This window comes from Pleurodeles waltl, chromosome 9, assembly GCF_031143425.1.
Source record: "Pleurodeles waltl isolate 20211129_DDA chromosome 9, aPleWal1.hap1.20221129, whole genome shotgun sequence".
Taxonomy (NCBI): domain Eukaryota; kingdom Metazoa; phylum Chordata; class Amphibia; order Caudata; family Salamandridae; genus Pleurodeles; species Pleurodeles waltl.
Window position 1 is genome coordinate 565062661 of NC_090448.1, and position 18835 is coordinate 565081495.

Below are 18835 nucleotides of genomic sequence, written 5' to 3' on the forward strand. Positions count from 1 at the left end.
TGCCAGGTCTGACAGTAAAGTATATGGAAAAGTGAAAATATGTATTACACTCCAAAATAAATATAAAAATATTGTTATGGTAAGTATTAATCTAAATGTATTCTATATATTTACGTTAAATGTAAAACATAATAAAAATGCTACAGCACTAATAATTTTGCATTACAACTTAAATAGAAATGTTACATTAAATTTTTTTCTGAAGTTCAAACTTACAGAAAACACGTTTTTAGTGTGCATTAACAATTATCAAAAGCAATGCACAGACTTACCATTAATGTATTTTTAAAAACAAATTACGTTATTTTTGAATTCAAAATATGTTTCTAAATTGTTTCATAATAAATATGTACTATTGTTCGAATCAATAATACTTTATTCGACTCACTTGAGCCATTGGTCACACAGTTATATACAAACAACAAAATTCATAATAAAAAGATACAATAAAAAATAAAATAACATCTAAAAATGAATAAAACCTCAATATTTAGATCAAACCTACCTTACCGTAAGCCTATTATAATGGTAAACAGCATATATCGCAGTTTTGTTTCCCAAATGGTGCAGCTGCATGTGATTTAGTTTCTAGCACCCAGAATAATGGGAATAAAAACGGTTTCCTTTGAGTTGCATAAAATGTGCAAAATAAGAAAGTGCAATGTACTTTGTCCTGCTGGTACTTCAAAGTGACATGGGCGCCAAGATGAAAACCAGGTGCTATTTAGGGGAAATGCCACCAAAAAGTGAATTGTTTTAAGGAGGAACCGTGTCAACAAAAACATTAGTCTCATTATAAAGTACCCGTAGGTAAAGTGCCGGAAGCACAGGTAAGACACATGCGATACTCTCTATTCTACCACAACTAACTAGTGGCCACACCCTATGATTGTAGTGTTTAAAATGCTCTTGAGGGAATAGCAGCTAAGCTAGTCAGATTGACAAAGAAGTCTGGCTGACCGAGTCCCTCAAACCTCGTTTTGATATATTTAAGTCAGGAGATGTCAAAATAGTTATCCTGGTTTAAACAATCTTACATTATAATTCTATAGAGCTGCACCTCTGGATGTCTCCAAATATTGTGCCATGATAATAGTAGTTGGAGCTTAACGTGATCTTCCATGTTAAGAAGCCCAACCTCTTCATGGCCAAAAGTCACTGGGGTAGAATGTGGAACTGCCAAACAGCCTCCTTAACATTTTTTTTTTACTATTTGCAAGGCTTTGCAGTTTGCCAGCCCCCAAACTCCTGCACCAAATAAGGCCACAGGCACACATTTACTTTCATAAATGCATAGGAATTCTCTCACTTGATTTTACCCCAGCCACTTAGAAAATCTAAAAATAGCATCGATTCTACACCGAAATTAGATAACTCACATTAAGTAAAAACTTCCAGTTAAAAATAACATCCATTGAGATACCTAAGTAAGTAAAGTGAGGAGCTTTCATAATTTCCTCGCCATTAAGCAGAAAGTTTTTAGTCTTGGCTAACTTAAGGCCACATTTCATAACAAAGGACTTAGAACGATTTGTCCTCAGTTGGTCATAAAATTGTTAAAGGTGTCTAGCAAAACCTGAAGCGCATTAGCTGTTCGGGTGATAAGGACAGCATCATCTGCATAAAGCAGAATGGGGGGATTTCTCTAGAATTCACCTTGGGGATGTCTTTCCCAACACTTTCCCAGCCCTGGTGCAATACTCTCCCAGGGAGGTAATATATATCAAGAATAGATAAGGAGTCAAAACACAACCTTGTCTCACCCCAGTTAATTATGGAAATTATTCTGTGAGATACCCTTTCCTGCTATATTAGAATCTTGCTGTAGTGTGACCATAAAGTCTGGCAAGCCAAGAGATGACAGAATTGTCAATCCTCAAATTTTTTATTATAGACCATAACTTTGAGTGATCCATCACATCAAAAGGCTCAAGTTAAGTCCATAAAGGCAAGATGGACAAATACTTTTTTTTTTTGCCTTGGTGTACTTTTGGACAATGAGAAAGATTCAATGAATGTTCAACTGTCCCTAGACATGGGCGGAAGCCAAATTTCAAATTGGAGAGCCCCTGAGTCTCCATTGCCCAGTTTTCCAATTTGGACAATATGACTCTGGCCAATATCTTCACAGTGCTGTCTAAGAGAGATATTGGATAATAATGGTGGGGACGGCTCCTTTTTTATCTCCTTTTTTAAAATATAGGAATAATGATAGCCTCCTGCCAGGTCTTGGCCAGGGAACCTATTATTGCGCTTCTAATGGCCTTGGTCAGTAAAGGTGCCCAAAGTTGTGGCAGAGATTTAAAAACGTCCAAAGGGACACAATCGGGTCCAGAGGCTTTACCTGGGGGGCAATTCTTGATTGCTAAAATTACATCTAATACTGTGAATTGACTCCTCAGAGCCTGACTGGAGCCCAGGTCATAAACAATTCCTTTACAGAGCCCGTAGTGATGGCCGTTTTTTTTTTTAGCCAAAAACATTTGAAAAATGAGCCACCAATTCATTACTAGGGATAACCCATTTAACTTTAGGCAGGGCCTCGCCAAGGGGGGTTTGAAGAATTTACAACTTGCCAAAAGCTATGGGAATCTTTCAGCTTACTTGCTTTTCTTAAGTCCTCCCAGGCCTTAGCCCTAATTTCAGCTTTTCTTGCACAAATTGCCTTTTCATAATGTTTCCTGCCCTGGACTATCTCTGACTGGACTTGTGGGCTTTTATTTAAAACAGATTTTAAAAAACTTATGGGCTTTAGAGCAGACACTGTAGAACCACCTGGGTTTATCATTCAATGTTAGGGCAGCTTTGGTTAATTTATTAGCCATATAACTACTCAGCCTCATATAGACAGTTATAACCTCTGAAGGACTGGCATCCTCCTGCAAAATTTTTTCAATATCTAGGTGACAGTGTAAGAAGAGGTCCCTATGAAAAACTTATTTGTCTATCTTCTCCCATTTATTGCTCAGTCCTTTGTTGCCACTATATTCTAACTGCGGTTGCGGAACTGACTGAATGTCCCCCAATAAGGCTATCTTAAACTCCAGCTTAAGTGGATTATGATCATTAAAACCCAAAATCATGAGTTTACAGGTCTCTAATACCAGAAGCAATTCCCTGAAAATAGACGTGATCAATAAAATATCTAGATTTGGGACCAATAAAGATTGTGGTTATTGTGGAGTTTAGCAGTGTGTGGTATAGAGCCAATATCATATTATGCACAGAGATTACCCTATTCAGGGAGTCCTCATAGGGTGTATGCTTAAAATGTTTGAGGGGTTGATTGAATTCGTCACATATTCCACACAGTGAGACTGCACCAAAAGCAAACTTTGGTGTTAAAATCTCCCACCCAAACAATTACCACCTCTTTAATAAGATCATCCAGAGCCTTTTTGTTCTGCAATTCTTCATTGGTTAACAAAAGCATCACAATACATAGCAAAGGGAGAAACTTCCAAGAAGAAAACATCAAAGAAACATCAAAGGATAATTACGGAACAGCATGGCATAGCATCAAAGGTTTAAACTATAGATGGACATATGTTATAGGCTTTCATACACAGTTTGGGTTAAGACTAAAGGATGGATTAGAGAACGCATCCTTCGGCGAGGCCCCTAGTATAACAGCTCAGTTGCAATGTGAGGTTGTCCTGGGGCGAATGGCAGTAAACAGAGTCGGAGTGACGGGGATGAAGGGTGTAGGGTATGGTCTATGTCAGATTTCTGCATCCATCATCTTGGGGAGGGAGACCGGAGACAAGGTGTGGGGGGGCTGGAAGGGGCAGATGATGTGTTGGAGATGTGGGAGAGAGGTAGATGTAGGGCTGGCAGGTGGGGGTTGGGGAGAGGCAGGGAGGGAAGATAATCGGATGCATCTGTGCTTCTATGTATGGCCATCAACAGGGGCATACGGGTGGCAAGAGGGAGTATGGGGGGGGGGGGTTGTCTGCGATTAATGCACATCGACATGGAGGAAGGGTCCCCATGTTTGAAGAAAGATGCTGGTTCCATCCTGTAGGTTATATATGATTTGTTCATGAGAGGCTGTTTGGCACATAGCCGTGAGCCATTCATCCTAGGAGGAGGGTGTGGTTGAGTGCCAGTGTCAGAGGATGCTCATCTTGGCTGTGGCAAGCGCTGTAGGCAAAAGACAAATTTGTGTACGAGAGAGATCTGGGACCCCCGTGTCACATCAGATGATCAGGGTCGAGAGAGAGAGGGGATGGGACTGGGATGGTTTCCCTTATCGTGGTCCCCACCGCATCCCAATAAGGTTGGATGGATGGACAGTCGCATAGGATGTGTATTTGGTCGCAATGGAGAACAGGACGACGCCAACACTTCGCATGAGGCAGTAGTTCTGCAGCCTTCACTTTCATGGGCGTCCAGTAAAATTCATATAGGGTTAAGAGACAAAATTTCATCCATGCCTCCACTAGGTCGGCCCAATCTTCCATTTCATAGTCCATCTGTAGCTTCGCCTGCCACCTTGTGCGGAGAGTATCTAAGACGGGCAGGGAAAATACACAACGGTTCACTCCTTGTAAGGTGCCCCATATCCTGAGGTCCTGGGTGAGCTCCTATGTGGTAATTAAGGCAGTGTTGAAGCTGTAGATACCTCCCTGATTATTGCGGTGAGAGGGCAAACTTGTCACAAAGGGCTGTAGAGGACTTAAGACTGCTGTTATCCAAGAGGTAACCCGGGAGAGAAAGGCCCACCGATCGCCAAATGTCCCAGTTAACTACCTTGCCCTCGATTGGCAAACTGGCACTGCCCCAAATTTGTGAATGGTCATGAAGGCGGGGATCCACCCCAAAGAAGTGGTATGCACAGCGCCAGGATTTCATCATGGCTTCTTTCTTTGGGATGGCAGGGTGTGTCATCATTCCCCCATCACGGTAGAGCAGATTAAATAAATCCTTGGGGACTTCGTAGTAGTGTGCGTTCCGTCCATACCCACATCGGGGGGTCTTGTATCACAGAGAGCATGTAAGCAAGTTGAGAGAGGTGAAGGGCTAGTGCATAATGCTCCACTGAAGGTAGGCCCAATCCGCCACATGTGCGCTGGGCTAGGAGTTTGGCGCTGGATGGCCATGGCCACAATACCCCATACAAAGAAACGTATGCATTTGTCCACTGATCGTTACATGGAAAGGGGGACCAGTAAGAGCAACATGCCAAGGGCATAGGTGTAGCGTGGCAATGTCACCATGCATGCTGCCTGCTCTCTCCCCCATAGAGATAGGCCCAGATGTGACCACTTCTCGAAGTCTTGCTTTGTGCGAGTAAGCAAAGGGTCAAGATTGTCTGTCCGCATGCGTTCTAGCACTCTGAAGATGTAGAGACCCAGGTATTTGAGGCGTGACGGTTTCCAGCAGATCGGAAAGTCCGCTATAGTCGCAAACTGTCATATAGGACAAAAGGTAATGCCTCACTTTTGTCCCAGTTTACTCTAAAGCCCGACAGTGTTGCGAACTCATTTAGGATGGTTTGCAACGCTGGAAGTGACTGGGTGAGGTCTGCGAGGGTGAGCAATATATCATCAGCAGAGGTAGATTGTGGACATACCACCTGGTATGGGGACTCTGTACAAAAGTGGTGAATGTCGGACGGAAGCTGCCAGTGGTTCCATAGCCAAAAGGAACAACAGCGGTGACAATAGTCAGCCTTGTCGGGTCACTTGTTTTATGGGGAATGGGTCCGACAGGAATCCCCCGCAGTTCACCTGTGCCGTAGGTGAGTAATAAAGCAACAGACTTTGGTTATTAAGTCATCTCCCAGACCAAGGCGTCACAGGGTCTCTAAGTGTTACCACCACTTAATCCTGCTGAACTATTTTTCTGCGTCAAGGGAGAGGACTAGAGCTTCGACTTGCAGGTCTTTGGCTGACTGTGGGGTGTACGCTAGGGTACGGAAGTGATTCCTGGACAATCAACCGGGCAGAAACCACACCAGACTATGATGGATAGGGACGTAATCACCTTTCTGAGGTGGGCCACTAAGACTCCTGCCAGAATTGTAATATCCCAGTTGAGTAAGGAGATGGGCCTGTAGCTTCTACAGATTAGGGGGTCCTTCCTCGGGTTTGGCAGGACCGCTATTGATGCCCTGTTAGAAATGGGGCCAAGTGAACCCAAGTGTTCTGCCTCACAGAAGGCCTCGTATAAGGAATTCACTGATTCTTTGCCGGTCCAGTTATAAAATTCTGCCAGAAAGCGCACTTACCCAGGGGACTTATGGTATGGGATTTTGGAAATTGCCTGTGCTATCTCTTCTTTATTTCTCCCTCTAGTAAAGTTCTGCCGTCAGGGGCAAGGCTAGGAATGCAGATGCTAGTGAAGAATGTGGCGAGTTGGGTGGGATCTTCCTCCGTCTCTTGGGTGTATAGTGTCCGGTAAAAGTTCCCGAATTCGCAGGCGATATCTAGCGGGCAGGTGAGGATTATGCTGTCCATAGCCTTCTCCCCTTGGTTGTAGTGGCACCCTTTTAGCCACTGAAGGGCATATTCCAACTGGTATGTGTATGGAGCATTGAGTTCAATTTTAGCCCGTTCAAGACAGCGGCACACAGGGGGGAAGGGGGTCACAGTATAATCACGGGTGTGTGTCGCCATCTCAGCCTCAAGGTCCTTCAGTCGGGAGCACCTTTGTTAGCTTGTGAGGGCGGCACCCCTCATGAGCTGGCCCCTTAGGTCACTTTTGCAACTGCCCAGAGGATCTTGGGGGAGGACACCGACCCTTTATTGTTGTCTAGGTAGTTGGAGACATGGGAGCATAACTGGTCCTTGCCTTGTGGTGTGCGGTACCGCATGATGTTCATGCACCACAGCTTACGTCCTAGGGTGGCGATTCCCAGGTCCAAGGTAAGTAGGACAGGGGACTGGTCCGAGAGCACAACTTCCAGGATCTGGGATTCTCAACTAGGGAAATTGTTTGGTGTGTGGTTAGGAAATAGTCCAACCTAGACCGGGTGCCATGAACCGGTGACATGAGGGTGTATTCACGGTCAGCCGGGTGCAACAGATGCTAGTGGTCTGCCAAGGCATGGTCTGACAATATGTCCCCCAGTATGGCCCTGTATGTGTTGTTGCTGACATCGAATGGGCCAGTACGGTCAAGTCCTGCTTCACAGGCCAGATTCCAGACCCCTCCCACGATATAGTGGGAGGCTCCTAGCTCAGTCAAGAGATGGCTGAGTTGGAGAAAGGAGAGGCATTTGGAACCCATAGGAGCACATATGGAGCCGATGCATAGTGCGTGGTCACCAAGTTTGAGTTTGGCGAGGACGCAGCAGCCATCCACATCCAACTAGATCTTAAGGACCCTGCATGGTAAGGATCTACGTAGAAGTATTGCGACTATGCATTTTCCAGACATACCAGGTCCCGCAGGGAGAACAGCTACTATGGCGCACTTGACCCACCTAATAGGACAGTACCTTCTTCCGCTTAGTATAATGCGTGAGGCCGTTGATGTTCCATGAGATGGTCCGTAAAGGGGAGGGTGTCATTGGACCCGGGGCAGCCATCTGGGTAACAGAGGGATGAAGCAGTAAAGGTGAGTGTTCTGGATCGCAGTGGGAAATTGGAAGCTATGGGGAAAAGCATCGGGGTGGAGGAAATCAGTATGGGGAGAGAAAAGGGAGACGGAGGGGGGAAGGGAAGCCCTGGGTGGTGTGGTAGGAACCCCTTGGTCATGTGGAAAAGGGGGATGTAGACCATGTCAACATCAGGACAGTGTGCACTCTACTGGTGACAAAAATGCAAAAACCCAGTCTTTATGCAAGAGCATAATTCATGCATTCTGTTTATATGCAGTATGTTAACCTTTTGCATTGCAGAGTTTAACCTTGAAAAACACTATTAATGATGTTTGCAATAACTGTTCATTTGCAAGGTATTGCTGCAGGCTTACTGAGTGTGTTAGGGTGTGGTCCCTTTCTAGGACCTTCTAGAAGCTTTCCCTGCAGCATGACTGGGTGTGGTTTGTGGGCAGGGCTTGACTCTATATAAGGGAGCTAGCCCAGCTCCACATGCTCGCTATTCAGAGGTCTCGGTGCAGAGCAGCAGTAACTTCCTGAGCTCCTGTTCCGGGGCCTACTTTGATATTCCAGGCCTGCCCTCGTTATATTGGTGATCCTTGAGCAGGGCGTAAGGCGGAGGTCGGGGTGGGACTCCGACCCCCATTCTCAAAGACATTCGAGTTTTGGGCCTAGTTGTGAAACTCTGTGTGCTTCATTGTGATTTCATGGCATTTGCACATTCTTGTCCGAATCGGCAGAGTGCGCGATTCATTTCCGACATGTAACCCTTGGCATTCAGGTCAGCAACAGTGTGCGTGATCAATTCATGGCATTTGCATGTTCTTGTCCGAATCGGCAGAGTGCATAATTCATTTCCGACATGTAACCCTTGGCATTCAGATCGGCAACCGTTTGCACGATCACTTCGTGGCCTTTGTATATTGTTGTTCGAATCGGCAACAGTGTGCGCGATTCAACCCTGGCATTAAAACTCTTGGCTTTTGGATCGGCAGTGTGCGCGATCATTTCCTGACATTGAAAACCTTGGTGTGCCGTGTTTGTTGAGGTGCACACATTTATCCTGAGCTTTTGGATTTCTTTGAAACGCTTAATTCAAAGCGCAATATTCTTTGTGCATATTAAGTTCCTAGTACAGTTCCTGTTGTTTCCAGGGAATGTTCAGAAAGGGACGGTGGGGAAGAGAACAGGGGAAAAGAAAAGAAAGAGGGGGGGGGGGAAGAAGGGAAAAGAACATTTCTATAGGGTCGGCGCTAAACCGAGAGGGACCTCAGGAGCGGTCAAGAGCTGTCGACTGCAGGTCTAATCTTGCGCGGATGGCCCCATTGGGCACTCCCCAGGAGAAGGGGGAGCTGACAGACAGAGTATGTGGTGATAAACCAGGTCATTAGAGGAGCCGAGGGGCAATAAATCTGCAGTGATCAAGCACCTATCATTCTTCACCCTCAGTCCTGTGGTGTTATGTGTTGTGGCGGTGTTGCATCATTATTGCGATACTCCACTGTCGTCAGGTGGTGGCATTATGTGAGCAAAGATAGGATGGAGGGCGGCCCCGGTGTGGACCTGTCTTATCCTGCCTGAGTTGTATGGTTAACAGTATGGGGTACCATGGCATTGAGTTGGGAGCCCCTTGTATGGGATATGGGCATGGGAAAATAGTTGCTGCCATTGTGGGGCAACAAGCCCCAAGGTCGCATGAGAACTTTTAGCACAAGGCTACTTAAATTAACACAATCATGGTCATGGAACCTGAAAACAAGAGTAAAAATAAAGAAAAGGAAAAAGAACATTCTGCAGGCCATCTTATATCATTGTGATTAAATGGTGCTGTGCTCAGCATGAAAAACAGCGTTGGGAGATAACCACATATAATTGTGCAGGGTACAAGCCCCCGCATCAGCCTAAGGTCACATAGTAATACAAAATAAAAACATGCTTTACATAATTGCTTAGACAACATTTAATGGCAGGAGAGGGATTAACAGTCCTCAAACAAGAAGCAGAAAAAAAGAACTGTGCCCTTTAACTGTGGCAAAATTAGTATTGGTGATGCGAAGGATATACTTAGCTGTCCGCCACGCGGGTGCCATAGAAGCTCTCAAGTAGCTGCTGCGAAGTCCAATGTTAGAAGGTTGGTCTCAGCCCTCTGGGAAAGAAGACTTCAACAGGTAACTGGATTTGTTTCTGCCCTGGTCCCGATTAAGGGCCGCCACTGCCTGGATGGCTGTGTCCTTACCATCTTGTGATCTTGGAGGACGTTCAATGGTTCTGCCCAGTTTCTGGTTCCCGAAGGGGATCTGGTGGCCACATGACGTGACCTGGTGAGATGAGGTGTCCGTGGAGGAGGAGGAGGGAGTCATTATATCAGATACAGGCTCAGTTCATTCGGGTCAAAGAAGTCTCATTATCAACATGCGGGCAGGTTCGAACAGTCCAAATTTGATATCCAGTTTCCGTAGTTGGGGGTGAAGGGCGAGGTATGCCTTCCGTTTATCATTGGTTCCCTGGGAGAAGTCAGCTGCTATGCAGACTTCGTTCCCATCGAAGTTGTAAGGGTGGCAGTTAGCAGTTGGCGCATTTGGTCGTGTCGAAGGAAGCATGCTATTATGGGGCGTGCATTCCCTGAAGCGCCTTTGCGAAGGGGACCCATCCTAAGAGCAGGTTGGAGTTCCAGAGGGGAGGGATTAATGTAGGGCGGGTGAAGCTAGGGAGGAGGTCTCTGAAGAAGGCACTGGTGTCCGTGCCCTCCACTAGTTCTGGGAATACAAAAAACAGACATTGTCTCTCCAGCTTCTGTCTTCCAGGTCCGTGAGTTTGGGCCGAAGGTTTATCCGTTCCTGGTCCCTGTTCAGTATGGTATCTAGTCTGCCTGCTACATTTGTGAGTCGATGATCTAACTCCATCACTCTGTCCTGAAGTCCAGCTATGTCTGTCCAGATAGATTTGGACTTTGGAGGGTAAGGACTCCAAGATCTGAGACCTGGCTACAGTCTGCAGCCCACTGCGGTAATTTCCTGTAGTATGCGCTCCGTAGTGATGTCTGGGCCCAAGCTTGCAGGGGCTTCAGTTGAACCAGAGTCAGTGGCTCCTTTCGACAAGGTCATGTTGCATTGCTGGGAGATGGCTTCCGAGAAAAGCAACTGGTGGGCAGGCTTGCCAGAGAATTTGCCAGTTGGCCTTGTAGTGTTAGGAACTTGTTGATGACCGGGGTTCTCGAGGGTGGGAATGGAGGGGGGGGGGAAGGAACGTTAGATTAACATACCCGCTTACCATAGAGTGCAGAAATTAGGGGGATGTCTCCCAAGGCTGTGGTCAGAGAGACACAGCAGACTAACCGGACACGGAAACGTGCTCTGATGGTATGGGTACTGTCAGTGGCACAAGTCCTGTGTTCCCAGTGTAGCCTCTGTATTAGGTTATGATATCGGGGTATAGGTGACTCGCCTACTGAGGTATTGATGGAAAGGAGGCAGGGTGGAACAACTTGATCACAGGGAGCTCCCCAGTGACAGGTGAGAATTCGACATGAGAGTGTACTATGTGTCCCAACAGTGGTCGCAACCTCTCAGAGGATCAGTGGTATCGCAGGAAGGTGCAGTAGAGTCAGGGACCCGGTAGAGTGCCATAGTCTTCTGGGTGGTTCCCGGTTGTCTTCAATGAGGGTAGATAGGGAGTTATAGGCTTCCGCTAGCCGTGGATGGTGCAGTGGGGCTTGGCCAGATGACATGCTTTGTGAAGCGATGCGGGGGGGGCAAGCTTGCGCCATGTGTCCTTGTAAGGTGGAGTTGATTGGGCTGATCCCCCTCTAGTTTCTATGTCCAGCGCGCTATGGATGGAGTCATGGGCGCGGGTGGGTGGGCAAAGGGTGAGCTCAACTGATGGGGATGGCAATGGAAATTCGGTGCTGCCGCGGATGCGATGTAGTTCTGGGACGCCGCCTGCAGGGGACAAAGTCATGGGCTATGTTCCTTGTGGGACGATCTTATGAAATGGAGCTGTGGCCCCTGTCACATCATAGGCCGGCTTTTATCACAAGGGGCATAGTTGCGGGCCCAGGCTGGCTGCTAAGGGGTCTACCACACACGGCCTCTCTCCTAGCAGTAGGTCGTGTTTAAGAGGCTGTACCTGTCGAGGGGAGTGGGTATATGGATTGGAGCCCCGTGACTCTTTTGCCCAGTGTAATTTAATAGGGCTGCTCACCCACAGGTTGTTGCAGAGGCGGAGGGCACTGAAGCAGTCCTGTGACTTTAAGCGGGCCGCTGGTTCTCACAGCCGGCACCACAATTGCTGCGTCAGAAGGAAGAAAATCAAGCCCGCTGCTGTTCACGTTGCCACAGGCCCAGTGCTGCACTCCAAATGTCGGAATTTTGCTGCGACTTCAGGCGGGTGCAGGGGAGGAAGGTGTGAGTGCCCCCCAGCACTCCTTCAGCTGCACCACTGTCCCAAGTTGCACACCGGCACGCAGAGCCCTTTTAGCAAGCGGCCATTTCTCTCCGTGCGCAGACCACACCTCATCATTCTGAGCCTTGTGCAAGACATGCTCCAGATTGTCCACAATACTAGTGTCTGAGTGGTAAAAAAATAACATAATAAACATGAACCAATACCAAATCAAAATGATTGTAAGGTGGGACTACCTTGTTCAGGTTCCTAGAGTCAATAGATTCCTCACTGACCCTGGTGTCCCTAAAACTAGAACTGCTGCGACCATGGGGCACTAACTCTAACCCCTGCCTTTCTCTCTCCACTGCCAAGGCCTCCCTATCTAGGTCCAGCTGTAGCTGCTGCAGCCTCAGCTTGGCCTCCTCCAGTCTCAGTTGCCTCAGCTCCCTGTCTAGGTAGTCTTCACCTGAAGTTGAGCAGTGGGTCTCCTCAGAGACTGAGGAGATATAAGACTGGGCAGAGGAGGATCTGTTACTATTCATGGAAACCCTCTCAACCAGCCCTCTAGGGACAAAGGTGGTCCTACTTGTGTGACCCCCCTTTCCAATACCAGTAGTGCTCCTAACAGGACTGTGGGTGTTTCTAAGATTCCTCTGATCCTTCCTGAGTACTTCCTGACCCACCTTAGTGTCTAATTCTACTATCTCGAGCACTAGAGGGGTCTTCCTCCACCTCCTCCTGGCTACCATCATGGTCCTGGTCACCCTGGAGGACCAGACCCAGAAGCAGAATCTTGTTGGAATATCTCCCAGTCTTCAGTTTCCTATCAGCACACATTTTCCTTAACTTCTGGAAAGTTAAACCCTCATAATGAGAGTTCAGGGCCTGGGACGTGAGCTCTACTGAAGACATGATGTCTAACTAGAGTGGTGTAAGAATCCCTAACTACTCTAACTCAAACTCTAGGCTCCTAAAGAAGTTTGGAGCAAGCCTATGCCAGACCATAGCTTACCCAAACTTAGGAGACTAGATTCCTAGCACTACGTGTGTAGTGTACCCAACAGTTAGTAAATGGTCTTTCCTATGGAAAGTACTCAGTGACAGAGTGGTAAGGCAATTGCAAGTGCTTATCCCACCGCTGCACTACCAATGTAGGAAGCTGGCCTGGTGCGTGGTGAGTACCTATGGTATTATCGCCCTATACCAGGTCCAGATATCTCCTATAAGTGAGGTGTATTCGATGTCTAGGAAGACAGGCTCCCTATAGGTAGCTGTGGATGAGCAGCCAAGGCTGATCTACGAGACATGCAAAGCTCATGCAACACCACTTATGGTCACACAGCACTCGCATACATGAAAGAACCACACAGTGTTACAAAAATAAAAGTACTTTATTTCAGTGACACAAATACTAAAATATGATATAGGCAATACTCTACTAGTAGGTGAGTAAACACTATTATACACACATTAGTTATCAGGAATGAGCATAGAAAGTAATAGAAATCAGTGCAATAAAAATAGACAATGGTGACCCTGAGGGAGCCCAAACCATATACTAAAAATATAGGAATGCAAATGATGGACCCCCACCCAGGTAAGTGGAATCTGTAGAGGGGAGCTGGAGGAACTAGGAACTACAAAAGGTAAGTACCAGAGTGCCCCCCAAGAGACCAGGAGAGAAGAGGCAAGTACCTGGCTTTTCCCAAACCCACAGAGAAACTTTGTGAAAGGACTGTGCAAGACCCAAGCAAAACTGCAAGAAACAGAAGATGGATGCAGACAGTAAAGGACCTACAAATGAAGAGGACCAAGTCAGGTTCCAATTAGTGTCTCCGGTTGGGGCAGGAACCACTACCCACCCTTCTGGAGATGAAGGACCAGGTCAAAGGTGAAGACCAGGAGTCGGCTATGCAGCACAGGAGCAGAGGAAGAGTTCCGGAAGTGAAGCAGTCGATGTCCCAAGTCCAAAGAAGAGTTGCAGTGGTGAGGAAAAAACACCAACAAGCCTTGGCAAAGGCAAGAGTAGCAGAAGAGAAGTTGCACAGCTGCTGGGGACCAGGAAGGTCCGAGGGGGCTCAACCCACGCAGGGGAATCCCAAGTGACCCCCAGCAGCCAGAGAGCAGGAAGTCGAGGATGCAGCCCCCACAGGCAACTCACGGGCAGCAGGCACAGGATTCGCAGTGAGTCCCACTCAGTACACCTGGAAAGGAGTTGCACGTCCCTGGAGCAGCAGGCAGGAGACAACGTGTTGCAAGGAAGAGTGCTGGAGCTACACGGAGCCTGAAGATCCCTTGGAAAAAAAAGTCAACAAGCCTTGGCAGCTGCAAGAATCGCGGTGCAGAGGGGTACAGTCCTGCAAGGAGAGGCAAAGACTCACCTCCTCCAATGTTGGATAGCTGGTAGAGGGGATCAAGGGGACTCCTCAAGACCACCACCTGTGTTGCAAGATCCACACTGAGTTGCAGGAGAGAGGACCCAACACAGCTGGTCGTCATTGCATTTGGTGCCTGTGGATTCAGAAGAGTGACTCCTTCACTCTAAGGGAGATTCCTTCTTGCTGCAGACTGACGACTTGCCGCCCTCCGAGGATGCACAACTGGGGAAATGTTGCAGTTGCTGGAAGGAGCCGGAGAAACAATGTTGCAGAGCAAAGTCGTCACAGGAGCTGCAGGTCGTAGGTTCCTGTGAAGTCCAGTTGCGGTTCTAGTGGCCAGAAGTCAAAGTAAACATTGCAGAGTAGTCCTGCTGGAATCTTGCAAGTCGAATCTGAGGAACCACCCAAGAGGGAGACCATACAGGCCTAAAAGGGGGATTGGTCACCTAGTACGGTGCCCAACTATCAGGAGGGGACTGTGACGTCACCTGCCTGACCTGGCCACATAGATGCTCCCAGAGGCCTCTACCCATCTTGGATTCAAGATGGCAGAATCAAGCAGCCACTTAAAGGAGCTCTGGGCCCCATCCCTGGGTTGGTGATGGACAGGGGAGTAGTTACTCCACTTTCCATTGTCCAGTTTCGCGCCAGAGCAGGGACTGGAGGTCCCTCAACTGGTGCAGACTGGTTTATGCAAGGAAGGCACCAAATGCGACCTTCAAAGCTTGCCAGTGGCTTGGGGAGGATACCCCCTCCCAAGCCATGTCCCACCTATTTGCAAAGGAAGAGGGTGTTGCCTCCCTCTTCCAAAGGAAATCTCTTGTGCTGCCTTCCTGGGCTTGAGCTGGTCAAGCAGCAGGAAGAGGGCAGAAACCAGTCTGTAGGATGGCAGCAGCACGGGTTGCCTGGGAAAATCCTGCAAACTGGTAGGAGCAAAGCTGAGGTTCCTCTAAGGAGCCCCCAGAGTGCATGGAATCATACAACCAATACTGGCAACAGTATTGGAGTATGATTCCGACATGTTTGATACCAAACATGCCTAGGTTCAGAGTTACCATTATGTAACTGGGCATAGGTGGTGACCTATGTGCAGTACACAGCTAAAATGGCTTCCCCACACTCACGAAGTCCAGGAAAACGGAGCTGGAGTTCGTGGGGCACCTCTGCTCATGCATGTGTGCCCTCACACACAGGTACTAGCACCCTGCCCTCTGGGCTAGGAGGGCCTGCCATAGGGGTGATTTACAGTGACCTGTATTGAAAAGGGTGCATGCATTCTTTCACGCAGGCTGCAACGGCAGGCCTGCAGATACATTTTGCATGGGCTCCCATGGGTGGCATAATACATGCCGCAGCTCATGGGGAACCCCTGATGCCCCAATGCCCTGGGTACCTAGGTATCATATACTAGGGACTTATATCTTATATGGGGGCACCAGTATGCCAATTGTGGGGTATAAATAGTTAGCGACAACGAAATCCAGAGGGAGAGAGCACAGTTACTGGGGTACTGGTTAGCAGGATCCCAGAGAACAGTAAAAACACATTGACATCAGGCAAAAAGTGGGGATTACCATCCCAAAAAAAGGTTCTTTCCTACAATTACAATGGCTAGGTAGAGACCGTTGAGCTCGGGGGGGGGTAAGAAAATAACAAACAGGATAACTTTGATACCATCATTATGTAGGGCGGTGCGGGTAAGAGAGCGTAAGGAGGCCTGGACAAAACTGGGTTTTCTGAAGCTGATTATCACAGAATCACCCTGCATGCTTCCGGGAAGTGGGCCAATCCAATAGACCCTCCTTGTCATGATAATCTCTCTTACAAGGTCACATGAGCTACGCAAGTGTGTTCTTAACCAATGCAAAAGTTTATTTCTCAAGGAGGTGTGTGATTCTAATTTCAGGGGGATCGATTTTAGGGACATTGGCCAACACAATAATGTATGGCGAACACACAGATGGAATAGGTGGAGGTAAATAATTAGGGGCATTAGCCACGTCCTCACTCTCAAGGCTTCCAAGACCCTGTAAGCTGTGTATTGCAGTTAACACAAGAATTTGAGGTAATAAGGAACCTACTACTTCTCATCTATCCACTAACAGGGTTGGACTGCCAATCATTCTGTGGGTGAAAACGAGGAGGGATAGTTTAACGGGTATCTTGGAATCCCAACAGCTCTGGTATAACAGGGCCAGAGGACGATATAGACGAGGTAAGAGGAACTAACGCTACATGAGCGGTGGTGCAATCATTTTGTTCAGAGCCCACAGAGGTTAACTTCTTGAGTTCCAGCTTTATGACCGCTAACCGATCCAGTATAGGTTTTAGTCTAGTGTCCAGGGCAGCAAAAAGAGATTCTTCAGAGGGTTCTGGGTTTAAACCCAACTTTTCTCCTTCACTGCTCGTATGGTCTTTCTCCCTCCAAAGCGGATTTAAATTAACTCTTGGAGGCTTAAATTTAGTTGGTGCTTGAAGTCTCTTTCTATTCCCCACCACTTCCTGATTTAAAAGGTTTGCCCCCACAACTATTGAGTCCAGGGGGATAACGTGCGGATGAAACTGTGACAAGACAGTTGGCTCCATAATAGAATGGTTCAGCTCATTAATCACTTGTCCACCAGTCAACTCAGTTAATGTCCCTGGATTTCCCACTGATTCGGTCTCTAAAATTGTAAGGATGGCAGTTTGCACTTCTCACACAACTGCTGGGGAAGAAAGAGAGGCGCCCCACCCCCAGGATGATTTTTGTTGATAGTGTCTACTGAGAGTTGAGAAAGTGGCAGGTGTAGCGGCTGTGGATGGTGCTGAGGCACAGGCTTGAGCTTTACGCTTTCCCATTTTGACAAGTGTGCGGAAGGTGTGCTCACGTTTCAGATTATAGGGATAACAATAAGCTCTTAAGTGTTTCAAGAATCTATTCGATCCTCTTGGCTCAGGACTAGACATCCCCCTGGATGTCTAATCCTGAGCTAAGAGAGCAGGCCTAGCCCAGCCCAGCCTTGTGCAGGTGCGGACAGGCCCGTTCTTAGCCCAGTCTTCACCTGCACAGTTGGAGCTCGCCCCTGGTTTTAACCGAGCGCATGTGGGTGCAGACGACACTGAGGGCCGGGTGGCATCAGGGATTTCCGGGGCCGGCACTTCTCTGCCCTGCTGCTGCACTCTTTCTGGTGTTCCGCGCAGCAGGAGCTCGACCCTGGGTCTAACCAAGCCCCTCCAGGTGCAGGCGACTGTGGGCGGGCGGTATCAGATTTCTGGGGCCGGTAGTCCTCTGCCCCGTTGCTGACCTCCTTCTGGTCTCCCGCACAGCGGGAGCTCGCCCCTAGTTTTAACCAAGTGCCTCCAAGCAGAGACGACATTGTGGGCGGGTCAGGGATCGGTAGTCCTTTGCCACACTACTGCACTCCTTCTGGTCTACTATTGTTATCTTTTTATAATGTTTACTTACATTTTGAACTATTTTAAACAATGAAATTTAACTTAACATTATTTCCTACGTATTTTTACTTTAAGCCCCTATCTCTGTTATTTTCAGTGAGAAGATGTTGCAATACCAGTGGATGATCATGAGTTTTGCTGAACTTACTTCTGTTTTTATGGTTTGGCTTGACATCGCAGAAGTCACCACACAATTATGCGACTATCTCCGGACGCTTCGGTGTATACTTTAAAATGAATGTTTGGAAGGCAGTGGCAGGACATGTATTACTAAATATTATTTTTGTGCTGTTATTTTTAAGATACAAACAATTCTTAATGCCTAAGCTGTGATGTTGGTAGTATTCAACGTTCAACATTAAACATTTTAGCATGCTACATTTATTGTTGGGTACTTCAAAAACCAGTGACAAATAAATGTGCCCTCTACCAATATTCTCTAGTAATTACAGGCTTCCCATTCTGTGGAACTTTTTAGGAGTTACGGGGCAAACAAGGATTGCGTGGCTCAATTTAGGTGAGGAGTTTACTACTAGCATCCCGGAGCTTTAACTTACTACCGGAGTCAAAGCTCATCAAGTACTCCTTTTTAGCACTTGACTCTCATGGTAGCGAAGCTGATCAGTTAGAGTCTTGCTTACAGAAGTGGAGTGGACCAGTTCATGACAGCTCTTCTCTTTTGCTATTTCCTCGCAGACTGATCCAGCCATGATTTTGTTACAAGTGTGAGCAGGTAGGAATGGGGTAGCTGGCAGTCTCCTTTTAGGAGCAACCAAAAACAAAAGCATGAAGGCAAGAGAGGTTGCCATACTTAAATACCATTTAGACTGTGGAGGTTGGGTCGTTAGCCTCTCCCAGAGAATAATCAAAGGGGGTGCTCTAAACCACACCTTAACACTGCTTAGTCTGAATGTTTTAAAAGTTCTGGGGAGAAGCCCTCCAATGTACAACTGTTGCCACTTGGATGTCCCTCCAATTTTTAATTTAGATGGTGCTATTCAATACAAAAAGTAACCCAGTGAAGGCAGAGCTACTAGTATCATATGCTCCCTGCACGTATCCTTTGCATACTCAAGTAATGCTAATATAC

General features: G+C 47.3%; 1 protein-coding gene across 4 annotated transcripts in view; it reads right to left on the minus strand.

Annotated features, from left to right (window-relative positions):
* CCDC97 (coiled-coil domain containing 97) overlaps positions 1-18835 on the minus strand; it is a 92790-nt gene that overhangs the window by 45073 nt on the left and 28882 nt on the right. The window lies entirely within an intron of this gene.